General features: G+C 45.8%; 1 protein-coding gene across 1 annotated transcript in view; it reads left to right on the top strand.

The window, feature by feature from the left end:
• The first annotated feature begins 4,098 nt into the window (after positions 1-4,098).
• The window catches only part of LOC311227768 (uncharacterized protein C17orf114), a 42,314-nt gene continuing 28,121 nt past the window's right edge, over positions 4,099-18,291 (top strand). Inside the window, exon 1 of the mRNA XM_084313555.1 lies at positions 4,099-4,384. The gene's annotated coding sequence lies outside the window, so the exon portion shown is untranslated. The remainder of the gene's footprint in view (positions 4,385-18,291) is intronic.

The following is an 18,291-nucleotide window of genomic DNA, read 5'->3' as shown; positions in this document are numbered from 1 at the left end:
TGTGGTAAGTCATACGCCGGAAAGACGTGTAGAGCTCTGGAAACACGGCAGAAACTTGAATTATCCAGTAGCAGCACATTTGAATTGAATCGTCCTATTTCCTATATACAGTATTGGTTATTGATATCTAGATTGAGTTGTTTACGGTGTTCATCTAGAGCTGAGGTTGCACTTTGTCTGTATATCTATTAGAAATCAATAAAAAATTATTGTATTTTCGAACAATTTTGAATACACTTAATCAAATAATGTTCATGTAAAAATTTCTACATGCGGTGTGAGACAAATCAGATTGATTTGATTGGCCGTGGTTCCTGTCACTGTTTGTTGTTGATTCGCTGAAAGCCTCAGTCTTGGTTGTTGTTTTTCTCACCCTAACCAACGGTGGATCATGATTGTCCAATCAGCATCAGAGGTGCCACTAGGGTGCAGCCTACATAACCTACCAGTTCCTGCATGCGTCCTACTGTTATTGTTGATCTTGAGGAAGGCCTGAGGGCCGACACCTCATCTAGATAAAAGAGGAATGCGCAGAGGGAGCCAGAAGTGTGTGACACCCTTTTTTCTCATTATCGTTTGACGTCCAAGAGACAAAGATGAGGTCCATCTTGCCCTCCTCCTCCTCCATTTTCACCTCTTCTCGCAGGTCGCTCCCTCACTCACTCCAGGGAGGGTGTGTTTATACAACTCCTGCAGTTCACTCACTGTTGATGATTTGAGTCGAGGCAACGGCGCCGTGCCACCAGGTAACGCCACCCCCACCCCCCACACCCCGTAGGACATGTGTCCCCAGGGGTTCGTGTTGGTTGAGTGGGGAGCAGTAGCGGAGACTAGAGACATGGTGGTAAAATACCAACACAAACCAATAAAGTTACACTTTATTATACCTTAAAGGAACACGCCAACATTTGGGGAAATTAGCTTACCGTCTTCTAAAGAGAGAGACAAGAAGATAGATACCAGTTTCCTCTCTGTGCGTTCAGTAGAAAGCTATCTGGCTGCACGTTAGCCTAGCTTAGCACAATGAATGGAAGAGGACAGTGCCGGTTAGCCTAGGGCCTAGGCATTGTCCAACTAACACCTCTCCCAAAGGCTAACCGGCACTGTCCGCTTCCATTCATTGTGCTAAGCTAGGCTAACGTGCTGACGTAGGTAAAAGAGGCCGGCCAGTAACTGAAAGGTCACCGGTTCGATCCCCGCCACTGACAGGAGGGTGTATCCTAGCTGTGAGCTGGTGACTGAAGGATGACTGATATTACATCTACGGTACATCTTTGCCTAAGTAAGCTTGAGCAAGGCACTGAACCCCAAAACTGCTCCAGGGGTGCTGCATTGCGGGCGACCCTGCGCTCTGATGAAATGCACATGTGTGGGAGACTGTGTGTATGTGTAACTGAGGATATGAGGACTGTGTGTATGTGTAACTAGAAGGAATATGAGGAGTGTGTGTATGTGTAACTATAGGAGGGATATGAGGACTGTGTGTATGTGTAAATAGGAGATATATGAGGACTGTGTTTATAATAATAATAACTGGACTTTGAAGAAGTCTTTATTCGGCATGCAGTGACACACACATGCGATGGGCGGCACACACACATGCAATTTTTGTTGGGTCGCCGATGCGATTGAGTCTCTGCACTTGACCCATCACGTCGGCCTTCCCCCCAAGGGCAGCCGGGAGCAGATAGGGGCTGCGGTGTGGGGCCGTGCCCCGGGGACCAATCCAAGTGCTCCTGTCCGTCTTCGTCTCGTTAGCTATCTGTTGTGCATGTTTTTCCATTGGGTTTCTCTTATCGGGGGGGGGGGGGGGGGGGGGGGGGGGACCCTTGCGAGCACAGGGAGAACATGCAAACTCCACACAGAAAGGCCCGGGAGATACCCCACCTGGGTACCTGGCAACGCGGAAACCTGGTCCCCAAGCGGGGAACGAACCCTGGACCTTCTAGCTGTGAGGCGGAAGTGTTAACCACAGTTACACCACCGTGCCGTTTATGTGTAACTACTAACTAGGATGGATATGAGGACTGTGTGTATTACAATAAAGTAATCTTCTTCTTCTTCTAATGCTAGTTGGCAGGAGTATATCACACTCTTTGATACACCTGTACGCATGACTCTCTGTGGGGGGAGGTAACCGGAGGAAACACACGCAAACACAGACAGAAAGGCGACCGCCACAGCCCCCTACTCTCCTCAGATCAGCTACAGCTCTGCTCCTCAGATCAGCTACAGCTCTGCTCCTCAGATCAGATACAGCTCTGCTCCTCAGACTGAGGTCAAAACATTCATTCATTCATAATTTCAGTATGACTGGTATTTGAGTGTGTCGTTCTCGAAATTCTGACCCCCCTGGGGTTGACGATGTCAGAGCACTCACGTTACTGTGCAATGTGTGCATGCTAGCTGCCCCCTTTTTTGGTAGATAGCTTACCGTTGTACAGTGGCTTTCCAGAGAGCGATCATAGCCCTTTCAGAAGCTCTGTGTCCTTTTGGATACTTTATAAAACTAATAAATACAACTGTAAATGTCTTCTGTGATAATTTATCCATATGACCTTGTTGAAAGCAGCTTCTGTTGTTGCTGTTAGGGGCACCTGAAGCCTATACTGACGGCAACATGATGCATATTGGTTGAGTCTGTCGACGAATCAGAGGCCATGTTGCTTGTTGCCGAGCTGATCGATATGGAAATGGGGAAGAGAGTAACGTGAGACTCACCTCATCTGCTTTAGTCTGCATGCAACCCAACAGCCCAAATAATGAGTAGAATACCTTGAGCACAATACATAATGTGTAGATTCTCTGTGCATTTTGATTGTATTGTTGTAACATGACATATAATTGTTATTCCATTTGTACCATAGAATTATATGTATTTACAAATGTATAATTTTTTTTTATCTACTTTTTCTCCTCCTATATTTTCCTGTATTTTTCTTCCATCCCAATTTAGTCGTTATGCCAATTCCCCCCTCCCCTTCCTGGTCGTTGCATGCATTTGCCCCCCACTTGCCGGTCTAGGGAGCGCTGAAGCCTAGTATCACATGCTTCCTCCGACAGCCAGCCGCCTCTTTTCACCTGACAGCGAGGACTCTCACTGGGGAAGTGTAACGTGTGGGAGGATCACACTACCTCCCCCAGTTCCCTCCCTCGCTGTGCAGGCGCCCTGACCGACCTGTAGGAGTCGCTGTTTACAACGACCAGGACCCACCCCACCGGCTTTCCACCCGCTGACACTGTCAATTGTGTCAGTATGGACGACCGACCAAGCCGGAGGCACTGCGGCAGCCGGATTAGATCCCACTGTCTCTGCCGTGGTAGACAGACGCTTAGTCCGCTGCGCTACCCGGCCGCTCTACAAATGTATACATTTAAAAAAGAAAATAATAATAAAGTGAGAGGATTTTATTGGCACATACATTGGCGTGACAGTAAAGATGCAGCATTCTTGGATCCGTCCTTCCATTTGCCAATCAACCCCAGGACAAGCAGGAGGGCCGCTGCCCGCTGACCTTGTGGGTCACTGATTTGGGAAAAAGTATGACAACTATGTCAAAACTAACTTTTTGGACAAAAGAAACCAAAAAAATTGTAAATAGTAAATGGTGTAAATAGTTCATGGTGTGGCTTGCATGTTTATTCCCCCCTTAACTACCAAGGCCTGGAACAACAGATTTCAAAAGCCAGAAGTCTGGTGCACTATTTGTTCTAGTGATTTCAATAACATAAAATATTTATGTTAGAGAGAGATAAAATATTTATTTTGTATTTATGGTCATATAACTATGTATACATCCGTGTGACATCTCTGCAGCATACATTCTTATATCCCTGTTTGTCCTGGAAATAAAGATGTATTTAACGTGAAGTGCATGCAGAGTTGAGGCATTATTACACCATTAGTCCCCATAGGGCTTGCTGTCTCGCTGCATCAGTAAAGAAAAGGAAAACCTTGTGTTGAGGAGGGTGAGGTGTCAGAGGGAGTGTAGGGAGTGAGTGAGAGGAAGCAGGGAGCCAGGGGGGAAGAGAGAGAGAGAGGCAGCTAGAGGAGGGAGGGAGGGAGGGGAGAGAGAACCGGAGCAGGCGTGTCTAGTGACCGTGGTCCGGGGATTAGCTATTTAAAGTGCTGTCGCGCCTCCGCGCGTCCAGGGAAACCTTTCCATCCATGTCGCCGGACACAACGCGGGCCGCACGGGACGCGTCAGAGCGCACGGGACACACGGACAGGACCATTCGCGCGTCGGTCACTAACGACATAGTGAACTAGAGTTTAAAAAGTGAACAACTGGACGATGCAAACGGTGCAGCTGAGCTGACAAGTGATAAAGAAAAGTGGCATTTTAACATCACCAGTTCTTCAACCTCAAGTTTGTTGCGTCAGGTACGGAACGTTTCTTAATTCACTTCAAGGACTGAATTACCCTGATTGATTTGTATTGTTGATGTTATGCATAGTTTGTGTTTGTGGCTACAACTGGGACCTTAAAAAAAATCGAGTGATTGTAAGTTGGTTCGATAGAATACAAATTAACTAAATATTTGACAAGGCTGTCATCAAAAGCATAATATAGCTGATATAAATGGTTTTGCTTTATTTGGCTTGGGTGTGTGTGTGTGTGTGTGTGTGTGTGCGCGCGTGTGAGTGTGAGAGCATAAATCTACCGTTGTCTACTCTCTTTGACTCGCAGTCAAAACAAACACAAGAAAGCCGTTATTTATTATTGACATGCTCTCTCTCCTATCAGCAAAACAGTCTGTGTGGAAAAGTTTCCAATCCGTCGTGTTCTGAGAGAGAGAGAGAGAGAGAGAGAGAGAGAGAGAGAGAGAGAGAGAGAGAGAGAGAGAGAGAGAGAGAGAAGATAGAGGGGGCGAGAGAGAGGGGAGAGAGAGAGAGGGAGAGAGAGAGAGGGAGAGAGAGAGAGAGAGAGAGGGAGATAGAGGGGGAGAGAGAGGGGGGAGAGAGGGAGACAGAGAGATAGAGGGAGAGAGAGAGAGATAGAGGGAGAGAGAGAGAGAGAGAGAGAGAGGGGGAGGGAGAGAGAGAGAGAGGGAGAGAGAGAGATGACGGGATCAGTGTAGTGTCCAACACAATTGAAAGCCGAGATTAGGCTGTCTGCTTCTTTTGATTGCTGCGTGGCACCGTCTCTCAGTCCATCACTTCAATCGCTCCAGCTCTGCGTTGGTCTGGATAGATTAAGTGGTGGGGAAGATAACGCTATAAATGGAGTTACTTTTCGAACAGAACATTGACACATGCTGGAAACCCAGCGCCGCTATTATGTAAATCTAGAGGAGAATCCCGCTACATCAACTCAAGGGACACCAACAAGCTCAACAAGCTGGTGAGGAAGGCTAGCTCCGTGGTGGGAGTCGAGCTACCTAGACTTGAGGTGATGGTAGAGAGGGGGATGATAAGGAAGCTGGATGCCATCATGGAGAACCCCTACCACCCCCTCTACGACGAGCTAGTCAAGATGAGAAGCTCGTTCAGCCACAGACTCATTCCCCCCCGACACTCAACTAACCGCCTCGGACAGTCCTTCATACCAGCGGCCATCAGGCTCCACAACAGTGGGCAGCGACTAGCAGCCTCCAGGCCCCACAACAGGGGGCAGCGACTGCTACCAGACATTGACCTGGGACTTATAGGAACCCAAGGGGGACAACGTAGACTACCCTGGTACTTTGATTAATGTATACTCAGTAGATAGTAAATTATAACACTACCTCATGCATACTGCACCTTATGTGACACTGTGAATAATGTGAATATTCCTCAGCTAGTCAGATAGTAAATTATATTGACCATATTGATCAATTTGTTTACACTGCCTGTGTTGTCTTTTACTACCTGTATACTGTGTTGTTTTACTACCTGTACCCCTCCCCCCCTCCCCCCCATGCTGCTATGATGCCTGAATTTCCCCAAGGGGATCAATAAAGGAATATCTTATCTTATCTTATCTTATCTTAAAGTTACACACATAAAGTGGCCTCTACACAACTTTAAAATGTTGCTGCTTCTATAATCTTTAATGAAAGAACTCCATCGTTTGTTACATAATAATAATAATAATACTCACGTTCACGGTAAATATTGTTCTGTTAAATATGAGCAAAGGCGGGCGGTGGGGGGGGGGGTCAGGTGTGATGTTGACAGAAATGCGCGCACACATAAACACGCGTCCTACGTCATATATGTTACGATACCTCCACCAGGCCAGGAGAGGGCGCTCTCCACCTGAGAGAGGCGAGTCATATGTAGAGACTGTAGAAGGAGACTGGAGGATATGCATTGTATGCTAGTAGCTGGACTTGATGCGAGTGTTCAATAAAGTACACTACTGAATACCATCAGTGTCATACTTGATAGCGAACACCAAAGATGGTGTCAGAAGCGGGGTTTGGGTGTCTTGGTGATGTTCTGACTCCCCCCTTGCGACCTGTGGTTCTCTATTCTCTGGTGTGTCTGTATCAGTCTCTGTATCCCAGTCGATTAGTTCTTCCCCAGGGGATATAGGGATCTTTTCTGTCACTGGCCGGATGTCCTTTCGGTTCCGGCGGTATTTCCTTCCCTTTACCAGAACGATGTAAGAGCGGTCACTGTGTTGATCGATGCATGTTCCGAGTGACCATCTACTGTCTGGGTCTTTGGGGTGAAGCAGGACTCTCACAGTTTGTCCTTGGATGATCACAGGCATGTCCCGTGCTTGTGTGTCATATTGGCGTTTCATTGTCACTGTTTTGGCTTGCTTCCGTTCAATGACATTCCTCACCACGGTGGGCTTCATCTGCGTGTCCCTGGTGGGCAGGAGTGTCCGTGTCCTCCTGGACATGAGTCTCTGTGTAGCGTGATCCAATCTGCGTTGTGTCTGGTGTGGTGTAGAAGTAGACTCCGACAACGGTACTCAATTGACATCTGGTTTTATTGGTGATCTGTTATCGAACCAAAAACAGCACAACAAGATGGTGGTGAGCTACCGTCATAGCCGGTGGAATCCACCTCCGTTCTCCTTCACGTTAAACTCAAAGAGCGCGCGCACACTCAAAACAGTGCGCCATCCACAGTTACAGCAAATGTTGGCTACTACCAAATACATGTAACTCAATACAAGTCAACTTCAGTAAAACATATGAAATAATATGAAATGAAAGACAGTGTGTAAGCATTAATTAAACCGAAATACAAAAACAACGGTTCATACCTGTTATCGAACCAAAAACAGCACAACAAGATGGTGGTGAGCTACCGTCATAGCCGGTGGAATCCACCTGTTATTGTTAACAGAATACGAGTTAGCACACGACGGTACTGTGGCTGTTTTACACAGGGCGAATTAATGTCATCACACACAGGACGATTTCAGTACCAAAACCAAAACATAAATCAATTTGACAATTTATACATAGCAATTCAACCAATTATTAGGTAACCGAAAGTGCATACCTCCGTTCTCCTTCACGTTAAACTCAAAGAGGCAGATCACTTCCGCCGGCGTTTCTCCTGCCGTCGAACCGGCTAAACCATTATTTACATTATTTAAAGTATTTACAGTACACCAAATACTCAACTGGAAAGATGACCTATCCTCTCTAAACCCATTATAAAAGACCAAAAGGGATTTCGTTTGGAGAATCAGTAACTCAATATGAGGAAATTAATATAAACTAATAACCAAGGCACCCCTCCAAAACACTAGAGTGAGCTCGGTCCACTTTGTTCCTTCAAAATAAGAGTGTTTCCGTCTTGACCTACTTATTTAAGATGAAAGATAAAAGTTTCTGTCCATGATCTAGCATAACAACTTCACTCTGCTACATTCACCCCTACTGTTTTATGCCAGATTATGGACAGTGTTCCCTTCAATTAACTCAACAGCGCAAGTACAAACCAAAGAAATAGAAAATAAAAAAAATTATCACAATGAGTCAACGCGTCACATGTAACTCGGTGTATTCCCTTAATTCCAAACCTAGAAAATAGGTTGACCAGCTCAAAAGCTATCCGATGAAGAATCAGGAAAAATAAAGGGTAGCTAATCCCTTATCTAACCATAGAAAAAAAACATGCCATGTACATATTTATACCATGGAATACACCAACATTACTAAATCATGTCTAATGCAATAGACAACCATAACTACCAGTATGACTCAAAGAAAATCAAACAGCAAAATCAAAGAAAGAAAAGAAAGAAAAAAAAATAGTAATAAAAAAGAATCACTAAAAAGAAAAAAAAAAAAAATTATGTCATCTTTTAAGATGACAGCAGAGCCCTGACTCTTTGTACAGCCATCGTCTGAATGAGCCTGTTAACTGGCCTGATGAACCTCCCCAGCCTAGTGTAAACCCCTTGAGGTACCCCAACTAGGGATGCCCCGATCGATCGGCCACCGATCGTTATCGGCCGATACTCAGTATAAATATGCAATCTGTGAATTCCGATAATTAGTCATATTCGCCGATAGCGGAAACCGATCAAGCGAAGCTCTCACTCGCTGTCTGTCTCAGACACACACAACCTGCAAACTGCCGCTGCTCCTCCTCCCTAGCCCCGCCCGCCCCCGTGTAGAGTTTGTAAACAAAGAGGTGCGGCTCCTCTGCTCGAGTCTGTAGTGCACTGCATTCGACCTGCGCTAACGTTAGCTACCTAGCTATCGTTACTGTTTAAACAAAATTACCCAGTCAACTATTCACGTTTAGTAGGCATTGTCTAACGGTATTTAGCCGGCTAGCTACCGATAGCTCCTGATATCAACAAATGATCCAGAAAGTCTAGTAGTTCATGTTCATACCTCAGTTAGCTTGCGTTAGCTGACGTTCGTTTACTGTTCAAAACGAAATGTCCCATTGAACTAAAGTTCTGTCTTAACGTCATCTAGCCGGCTAGCAGTAGCTACAGATAGCTCTTGATATCAATGTCTTATAACCAGTGTTGGGACTAACGCGTTACAAAGTAACGCGTTACAGAAACGAAGTTACTTTTTGCCGCAACTAGTACTCTAACGCATTACTTTTGAAATTCAGTAACGCTACTTACGTTACTGAATGGTTTGTTAGTTCGTTACTGCGTTCTTTTTATGTAGATTCATAGCGAGCGTCCTTATTTCGCCTGCGTTTGTTTTGTTTACTGTAGACTGAAAGGCGCTATATAAAACGAAGTATTATTATTATTATTATTTCTTTCCGTAGCCTCATTCTGGTTTTCGCACTTCTGATTGGCCACTGACGTTCTGAAAGAAATAGACGCTCTCTACAGTAAACAACAAGAGGACGCTCGCTATGAATCTACATAATAAGAACGCAGTAATAATAACGAACTAACAAACCATTTAGCAACTACTTGGAGAGATCATTAATATACAACATGGAAACGAGATAAAGAACATGTTTGAAGGGCTGCTGGAGTCAACTGGACTAACGTTACATCTCGACCACCGCAGACTGGTGACGGTGAGTGCAATGTGTTCACTGAAACTCAAGATCAACGGATTTTGACTGTACGAAATCTGCCAGGGAATCTCATAATACTAATCAAACAATATAAATATAGTCCTTTCATGCACAATTGATATCCTAACTATTCTAACGTTGCAATGCTTTGATTGATATCTTAAACAACGCTGCAAGATGGTTATGAATGAATGAATGAATGGATGAATGAATGAATGAATGAAAACTTTATTTAACAGATTGCAGAATGGGTACAATACAGTACGGCTCAATACATACAATTGTTAAGGGGATGCAGACCTGAGAAAGACGTTTGTCTTGTTTCCATCAGGGTCCCCCATTTTCAATTCATATAGACATTTATGACATACACAACATACATGACATTTATGGCATAGGGACATATAGGTATTTAGTACTGATACATTTGTGACATAAGCGGTATTCAAATATACAGTACTGTTACCCCTAGATCCTGACAGAGTATATACATATGATGGGGAGGGGACTGTACATTAGGAGGGGGTGGGTGGGTGGGAGAGAAATATACATACAGCGGGGAGGGAATATATAATGAAACGCTCTAGACCACATTGCTTAGCAGAGTTCGGTGATGTGAATGGAAACTGTCAAGTTGATCAACCGATTTTGAGTATATGGGGCATGGGACTTGAGCATTTTTTTTTTTTTTTAAATAACTAAATAGTTACTTTTCACAGTAACTCATTACTTTTGGGTGTAAGTAACTAGTACAGTAACGAAGTTACTTTGAAATGAAGTAACTAGTAAAGTAACTGAGTTACTATTTTTCAGTAACTAGCACAACACTGCTTATAACATTGATTTAATGCGTATTCGAGCTGAGGGCTTGCTGAATGTGAAACGACCAAAGCACTTAACGTTACCAATGGGGTCCCGCTGCAGCGCCGGAGAATCCTTTTGAGCTGGGCTACTAGAGTACACACAGACAGTGGAGCTGTTTGCAGATAGTGAGCATTTTGACTTGTTGCGTGGTGGCGATGTCTCGCAGTCGCAGATAATACAAGTACAAGTCTAATTATATAATATATATATTTTATAAAAAAAAAAAAAAAAAAAACTTTTTATATAAAATAATTTTTTATTTCTTTTTAATCAAAAACAATCGGTATCGGATCGGTATCGGCCGATATGGATCACGACGATCGGTGATCGGTATCGGTGGCAAAAAACGTGATCGGGGCATCCCTAACCCCAACTACACTCGGTATGACAGTGACAATGGCCGATTCAGGTTCACACACTGGTACAAGTAAGGATGAACTACTAGGGGCCTCCTCCGGAGCCATCATGTCCTCAGTGCCTGATTCCACAGTTGTCGTGTCTGACGACTGATCACTATCCTGATAAACAATTACAGAGTATGACTCCTCTGATTCAACATCTGCATCTGGTCCCTCCATCCAAAAGTGGCGTGGTTTCTTCAGTTTACACTCCTGCTCCCCACCATTATGTGTCTCAAGTGTAATTCTATGATGTTGATCACTACTCATACTTCCCACCTGCACCTCTGCTGGCTCTGATATACCCGTCCCTGTCATGGTATCTACTACCCCCTCCACACTGGACTCAGGAAGATGAGCAACCCACCGGGCAGTTCTCAGCTCATCCTGATCAGAATCATCTGTCATTTCCTCACTCGGAACAGTGCCAGGAATAGACACCTCAATCTCTGGCTCGTCCCATGACGGCAGAGGCAGGAAATTGACGGGCATAATCAAGTTCCTATGAACAGTCTTAATCCTCCCTGTGACAGGATGACGGATACTGTATATGTTCAGCACACTGTTTTTACACACTACAGTATAGACAGCACTCTCCCAGCGGTCAGCTAGCTTTTTCTTGCCTCGCTCCCCCTTATTTGCCAGTAAGACCCGATCCCCCTTCTCTACCGAATGTCCCTTTAACTGTCTGTTATACACCTCAGCTTGCCTGGTCTGTTGCTTCTCAGCATGCTTTTGAGCAAGTGCCATTGCTTCCCTCAGATCCTTTCCCAGTGACTGGACATACTTATCCACATCCACCGTATCTCCATCCAAAAGGACACTCTCAAACATGACATCGACAGGTAATCTTGGGGTGCGGCCAAACATCAAAAAGAAGGGTGGGAGCCCTGTGGTCTCATGCACCGTGCAATTATAAGCAAACGTCAATGTGTTCAACATCTGAGGCCATTTCACCTTGGAACGAGGTGGCAAAGCACGGATAATATTACCTAAAGTGCGGTTTAGACGTTCTGCCTGTCCATTTCCCATAGGATGGTATGGCGTGGTATGGGATTTTTCAACCCCTGCCATCTGAAGCATTTCTGCTATGAGTGCACTCTCAAAATTAGCCCCTCTGTCGCTATGAATGCAGGCTGCAAAACCATAAACAGAAAAAAAAATTATTCCAGAGCACTCTGGCCACTGTCTTGGCAGATTGATTGGGACACGGGTAAGCACATGCTAGTTTGGTAAAATGGTCAGTTATAACAAGCACATCAATGGACTTATTATTGGCATCCTCAGCCGACCAAAAGTCAATACACACCAACTCCAGCGGTGCAGTGGTGACTATAGATACCAGCGGAGCTCTAGCCTCAGGCTCCGGTGCTTTGCTCAGTACACATCTCTTACAATGACTCACATATTCTTTGACATCCTTTTCCATGGAGTTCCAATAGAAACGTTGTCTAGTGAGCCACAATGTGCGCTGCTGGCCCTGGTGACCAGCCTCATCATGTACCCCTTTCAGCACCTGTCTTCTCAGCGCGCTCGGTACAACATATTGAAAGACCTTCTTCTTACTCACAGCGTGTTTTGAAACACGGTACAACACTCCTAATTTGTTTGTGAGTTTTCCCCACTGTCTCAGTGTGCGGTTTGTTTCTTTTGACTCATGAACTCTCTCTCTTCGAGATGGGCGGCGGCCTCTATCTACAAAGAATTTGACTCTACTAGTAACAGGGTCCTGGCACTGCTTGTCGTACAATTCCTCATGAGTGAGGACAGGCAATGGGCTCTGTCCCATGGACACCAACCTTTCTAACTGCTGCACATGAGAGACTGCTCTCATAACTGCGCCATCCTCCCAACAGCGATGTGTGTGGAGTACAGCAGATACCTCTTCACGGGATATGCTCCCACTGTCACTACCCACCTCACCACTGGCCTTAAGGGAACTCTGGGTGGACAACCCTAGGCTTCCTCCTCACCTCTGGTTCCTCGCAGGTAAGACGGAACATGTTCTGCACGTCATCCACCTCCAAACCTTTAGCCTCCCTCAACAAGACATCATACGAGGTCCTTGTCAGCCTGTGCATCACCCTAGGCCGAGTAAAAGGCTCCCTGCTCAGTGCATCAGCTACTGTATTCTTAGGCCCAGGAATGTACTGAATGTCAAAATCAAAAGGTGCCAGCTTAGCTACCCATCTCTGCTCGCATGCATCAAGTTTTGGCTTTGTGAGGATGTACTTAAGTGGATTATTATCTGTCCACACTGTAAATCTATGTCCTCGCAGCCAATGGCTAAACTTGTCGTGTATAGCCCATTTCATGGCGAGAAACTCAAGCCTATGAGCTGGATATTTAGACTGAGCATAATTCAAAGATTTACTAGCAAAAGCTATGGGCCTGGCTGTGCCACACCCTTCCTGCACTTGTGAAAGCACAGCTCCCAGTCCACTAGTGGATGCATCTACAGACAATAGAAATGGCTGAGAAAAGTCAGGGTGAGCCAACAGAGCTTGTCCCACCAATGCGGCTTTTAACGCCTCAAAGGCCTCCCTACACTCCACAGTCCAGTCTGCTGCACTAAGCTTTTTCACACCCGTGGTCAGCTGAAACAGTGGTCTTGCAACTACAGAGCAGTTCTCAATGTAATGTTGATAATACACCACCATTCCTAAGAATGACCGGATCTTATTGGCAGACGGGGTGACACCATCCGACTCCATAATATCGCTCTCCGTCACACCCACTATAGCCTGCACCTTATCAGGGTCTGTGGCTATCCCTTCCCGAGAAACAATATGTCCCAAAAACTTCAGTGACTTTCTCAGAAACTGACACTTAGATGGAGACAACTTCAGGTTGTGTTCTCGTAAACGCTGAAATACCATCTCCAGCCTCTGCAAGCTCTCTTCTTCAGACTTGCCAAAGACCAGAAGGTCATCTAAGTAACAGAGAAGACTCAGTGAGTTCTGATCACCAAAGATTGTGAGCATCATTCTCATGAACGTAGCTGGACTGTTACAAAGCCCCTGGGGCATACGGTTATATTCATGTAAACCGAGAGGAGAGGAGAAAGCAGTGTATTTTTTATCATCCTCATGCAGTGGGACATTGTAATATCCGGATGTCAAATCCATAGAACTGAAAAAGGCATTGCCTCCCAACGCTGCAAGTACATCTGCTTGGTGAGGTAAGGGATGTGCATCTTTCACCGTGCGAGCATTTAACCACCTGAAATCTGTGCACAGTCTCAAGTCACCATTCTTTTTCCAACAAAGAACAAGTGGGGATGCATACTCGCTACTCGACTTCCTAATTATCTCCCTGTCCTCCATCTCGTTCAGAGTCTCTCTCAACTTTTGGTAATGGGCGGGGGAGAGCCTCCGGTAAGGTAACCGAAAGGGCCGATCGTCAGTCAGTCGGATACGATGACAGAAGCCACTAGCCTCACCACAATCCAACCGATGTCTAGAAAACACATCCTCATAGTTCTCAATTAGGTCAGTCAGTCTATCCTTCCAGACTGGTGAGACCTGACAGTCATCAACTCTGGAGCCCTAGACTAGCCAGTCTATCATTCCCCCTAGCTACATTGTTGCTAGCACAACTCCTAGCTGTGAGACTGCCGTGAGAGCTGCCACTACTCACTCTACCGGCATTCTGGTGGACTGTCGTGTTCGTATCACTGTCAAAATCCTCTAATGCAATGCATGGATACACGTCAGCCACTTTTGCATTCCTTCTCAAGGTGATAGATTTGGTAGTCGGGTTTATAATCTTGACAGGAAGCCACCCATCCCCCCAGAGAGGTGTAACTACCCTGCCAACTAGTATGTTACGGTGCACACAACGAGAGGCGCTGGGCTCAACAATAACCGTACTTCCCATAGAAAGTTTTGTCCTGGGTGGGAGACGACCCCACACTACATGCTCACTCATAGGTTCAAGTGTCACGGCCTGTTTCAACTTGACTGTTCCCACTTTGTCAGGAATTTCCTCCCCCCTCCATCTCTCAAGGTTGGCCATGAACCTGATAAACTGACTGTTTTCATCCTGACATGGTGACTCAGCTTTTCCCAATATGCGCCAGTAGGCCCCAGTGGATTTGAACTGTCTGATTAAGGGCTTCATCATATTTGTGCCTATAATGAGCTCATCAACCTGACCCTCAACTATCAGGACTGGTACTATGTATTCAAAACCGTAAAGCTTAAGTTTCAGCTCACACGTTCCCACCGGACTAGTCTGTTTCCCACCACAACCCACAAGAACAACATTGGTAGTAGATATCAAGTCACCCGTTACTACTCCTGCCTCCCTCAGCCGAGGAACCACATCTGCACGCAGAGAAGTAGCCATGGATCCACTATCTAACATCCCCTGTAACTCAACCTTGTCTCCTGTTAATACAGTGGTGAAAAATAAACCGTCACTTTGGGATGTTCTGGTCACATTCTGCATAATTACTGTTTTGTCTTTGGGTGCTGCTTCACAAACGGACGTATATACAGACTGAATAGCATCATTACAATTGGAGGAAAAACCATAGGGGCCCACATTGTCCTCCTTTGAATGGGGGCCGTCTAGTTTTCCTGAGGAGGACCAGTCTGTCTCTGACCAGGGGGCTGTCTATGAGTGGTCTGCCCACAATAGATACCGATATGCCCTGGACCGAGACACTTGAAGCACAGCCTGTGCGTCCTACAGTGCGTCCTAGTGTTGTGCTCCAAACTGCCACAAACCTGACATTCTTGAGAATGTTTGGGGAATTGTTTATGGGGGCCATTTTGTACATAGGGGCCATTTTGTACAGACTGAGTGTTGTTGCCTAAAGCCATCTCTAACACTCTCAAAACTCTATCCATTGTGTTATTCTCAGATACAGACGACAGCTGCTCTAACTCTGGACTACTGACAGCAATAGGTGACGCGCTTTGTTCGTGGTTAACAACCACCCTCTCCTGTGATGACTCAATGGCGACCACATGTTGTGTCAACCGACCTCGACTCGCTCTGTGCTCTCTCAAATATTCATCCAAGTGTTCCTGCACCTCACATGCTGTCCACTCACGAGATGGCTTACTTTTGAACACTAAGGCCAACTCCTTATCAGGGCAGTTACGAATGAACATGAGAACTAGGTGCTGGCTCAGGTTAGCCTGAGGTTCCCCCTTACTAAGAAGACACTGCTCTGTGGCTTCTGCTGCTTTGTTAAGCCTAATCCAATAGTCAAGAGGATTCTTGCTTGCATATGCTTTGACTGCATAAAAGTCAGCTAACGGAAGATCTGAGTGAATAATATCACCAAAATGTTGCCTCAGAATGCTAAAAATAACACCCACCTCACTGACAGTTGAGTTGCTACGCATCCATACTTTGGTAACGTCCCGGGCCCTCCCCATTAGCTTGTTCATAACCTCCTCAACTTGTTCAGCCCCAGTACAGTTATTTTTCTTTCTGATATACGTCCTCATGAGTTCCTCCCACTCAAAAACAGAGCACTTATCTGTGCTGTCCCCTCTAAAATAGGGTGGGGCATTTGCATCTGAACGTAACACAAGATTGATTTTGGATGCATCAATCACGGTATTCCCACATTGGTCAGGTTGGAACATTTGTTGAGGATTTTGAGAAGCTAATGCAGGTGAAATCCCCGAGGTTGTGTTCTGCATTAACGTCATTCTAATAGCTTCCCCTATTTCTGACCCAATGGATTTTATCAAATTGGCCATTTGGCTGGGGGATGTTTCAACACTAGTGTTGTTCATTTCACCAGGTGAGGGAACAACCGGGGTGAAAATTAAAGGTGGGGCATTTCTCTCAGAGGGACCCTCTACACTCTCCCTTCCAGGACTAGAGGGACCTGAAAAACCTGGACTCGCCGGAGTAGACTGCATAACTGGTGTGTACATTAGAGCCCCTCTCCCTCTCCCCACAGTCAAGCTCCCTGTAGGAGTGTTTCCTATGTTCAAAGTCATTTTCAGTATCAAATGGTACTTTTACCGTTACTTGTTTTAGGTAACACACTCGAAATCAATAAACTTGATGAGAGACCATATCTTTTTCAAAGGATTCAGTGCTCTCCAGCCTCCTCAGGAACAGACGGCGAATGCAGCGTCCACGTGACCAGGCCGCGCTGGCAGCCTCCACGCGTCCAGGCCGCACATGAAGCCTCCACGTCTCTCCAGCAACACTGGTGGTCGGCTTCCGCTGACCAGTTGATCCGGGTCACGGCACCAGTGTAACAGAGCCAACTCGCCCCTGCCACGAATTCGACCATGCCTTGAGTGGGAGTCGAACCCCAGGCGTCTGCACTGCGGGCGACATCACAAACCGCTGGGCCAAGAAAGGAATTCCCTTAATTCCAAACCTAAGCGCTCAGTTTGGATGCCTCTGGGGAGTGAGTTTTACACCCGTTACATTCACCCCCCCTAAACTCACACCACCCAAGGCATCCGGGTCACGGCACCAGTTTGTAGCGTGATCCAATCTGCGTTGTGTCTGGTGTGGTGTAGAAGTAGACTCCGACAACGGTACTCAATTGACATCTGGTTTTATTGGTGATCTGTTATCGAACCAAAAACAGGACAACAAGATGGTGGTGAGCTACCGTCATAGCCGGTGGAATCCACCTCTGTTCTCCTTCACGTTAAACTCAAAGAGGCAGATCACTTCCGCCGGCGTTTCTCCTGCCGTCGAACCGGCTAAACCATTATTTACATTATTTAAAGTATTTACAGTACACCAAATACTCAACTGGAAAGATGACCTATCCTCTCTAAACCCATTATAAAAGACCAAAAGGGATTTCGTTTGGAGAATCAGTAACTCAATATGAGGAAATTAATATAAACTAATAACCAAGGCACCCCTCCAAAACACTAGAGTGAGCTCGGTCCACTTTGTTCCTTCAAAATAAGAGTGTTTCCGTCTTGACCTACTTATTTAAGATGAAAGATAAAATTTTCTGTCCATGATCTAGCATAACAACTTCACTCTGCTACATTTGCACTGGAGAGCTCCCTAGACCCTCTGTTGGAGTGTTCCTCCATGCCAGGATGGCTTTCCATGGGTCTTCTCCATCCAGGATGGTCTTCTTCAGCAGAGTCTTTGCTATTTTCACTGCCGCCTCTGCTTTGCCGTTGCTCTGACTGTGGTAGGGTGATGATGTCTTGTGGCTGAAATCCCTTTCCTGCGCAAAACATTGAAAGTCTATTCCTGAAAACGGAGGCCCATTGTCCGTGAACACAATGTGAGGGATTCCATGTCTGCTGAAGTGCTTTTTGCAGCATTCCATAACGGTAGATGATGTGTAGTCTGCCAGCTCGTCTAGTTCCCAGTAATCTGAGTAGTAATCCACCATGATGAGGTATGTGGACTTGTTGACTGTGAGCAAGTCCATTCCCACCTTTGACCATGGGATGTGAGGGATTGGTTGGGGAATCAGTGTTTCCCTTTGTTGTCTTCGTTGGACTGCGTTGCATGTGGAGCAGTCATTGACAAAGTTCTTTACGTCGTTCGTTATGCCTGGCCAGAAGACGGTCTCTCTGGCTTTCCTGAGGCTGGCTTCTACGCCTGAGT

This window comes from Notolepis coatsorum (genome assembly GCF_963971535.1).
Source record: "Notolepis coatsorum genome assembly, chromosome: 4".
Lineage (NCBI taxonomy): Eukaryota > Metazoa > Chordata > Actinopteri > Aulopiformes > Paralepididae > Notolepis > Notolepis coatsorum.
The sequence above is the reverse complement of the archived record's forward strand: the minus strand, read 5'-3'. Positions and strand labels throughout refer to the sequence as shown.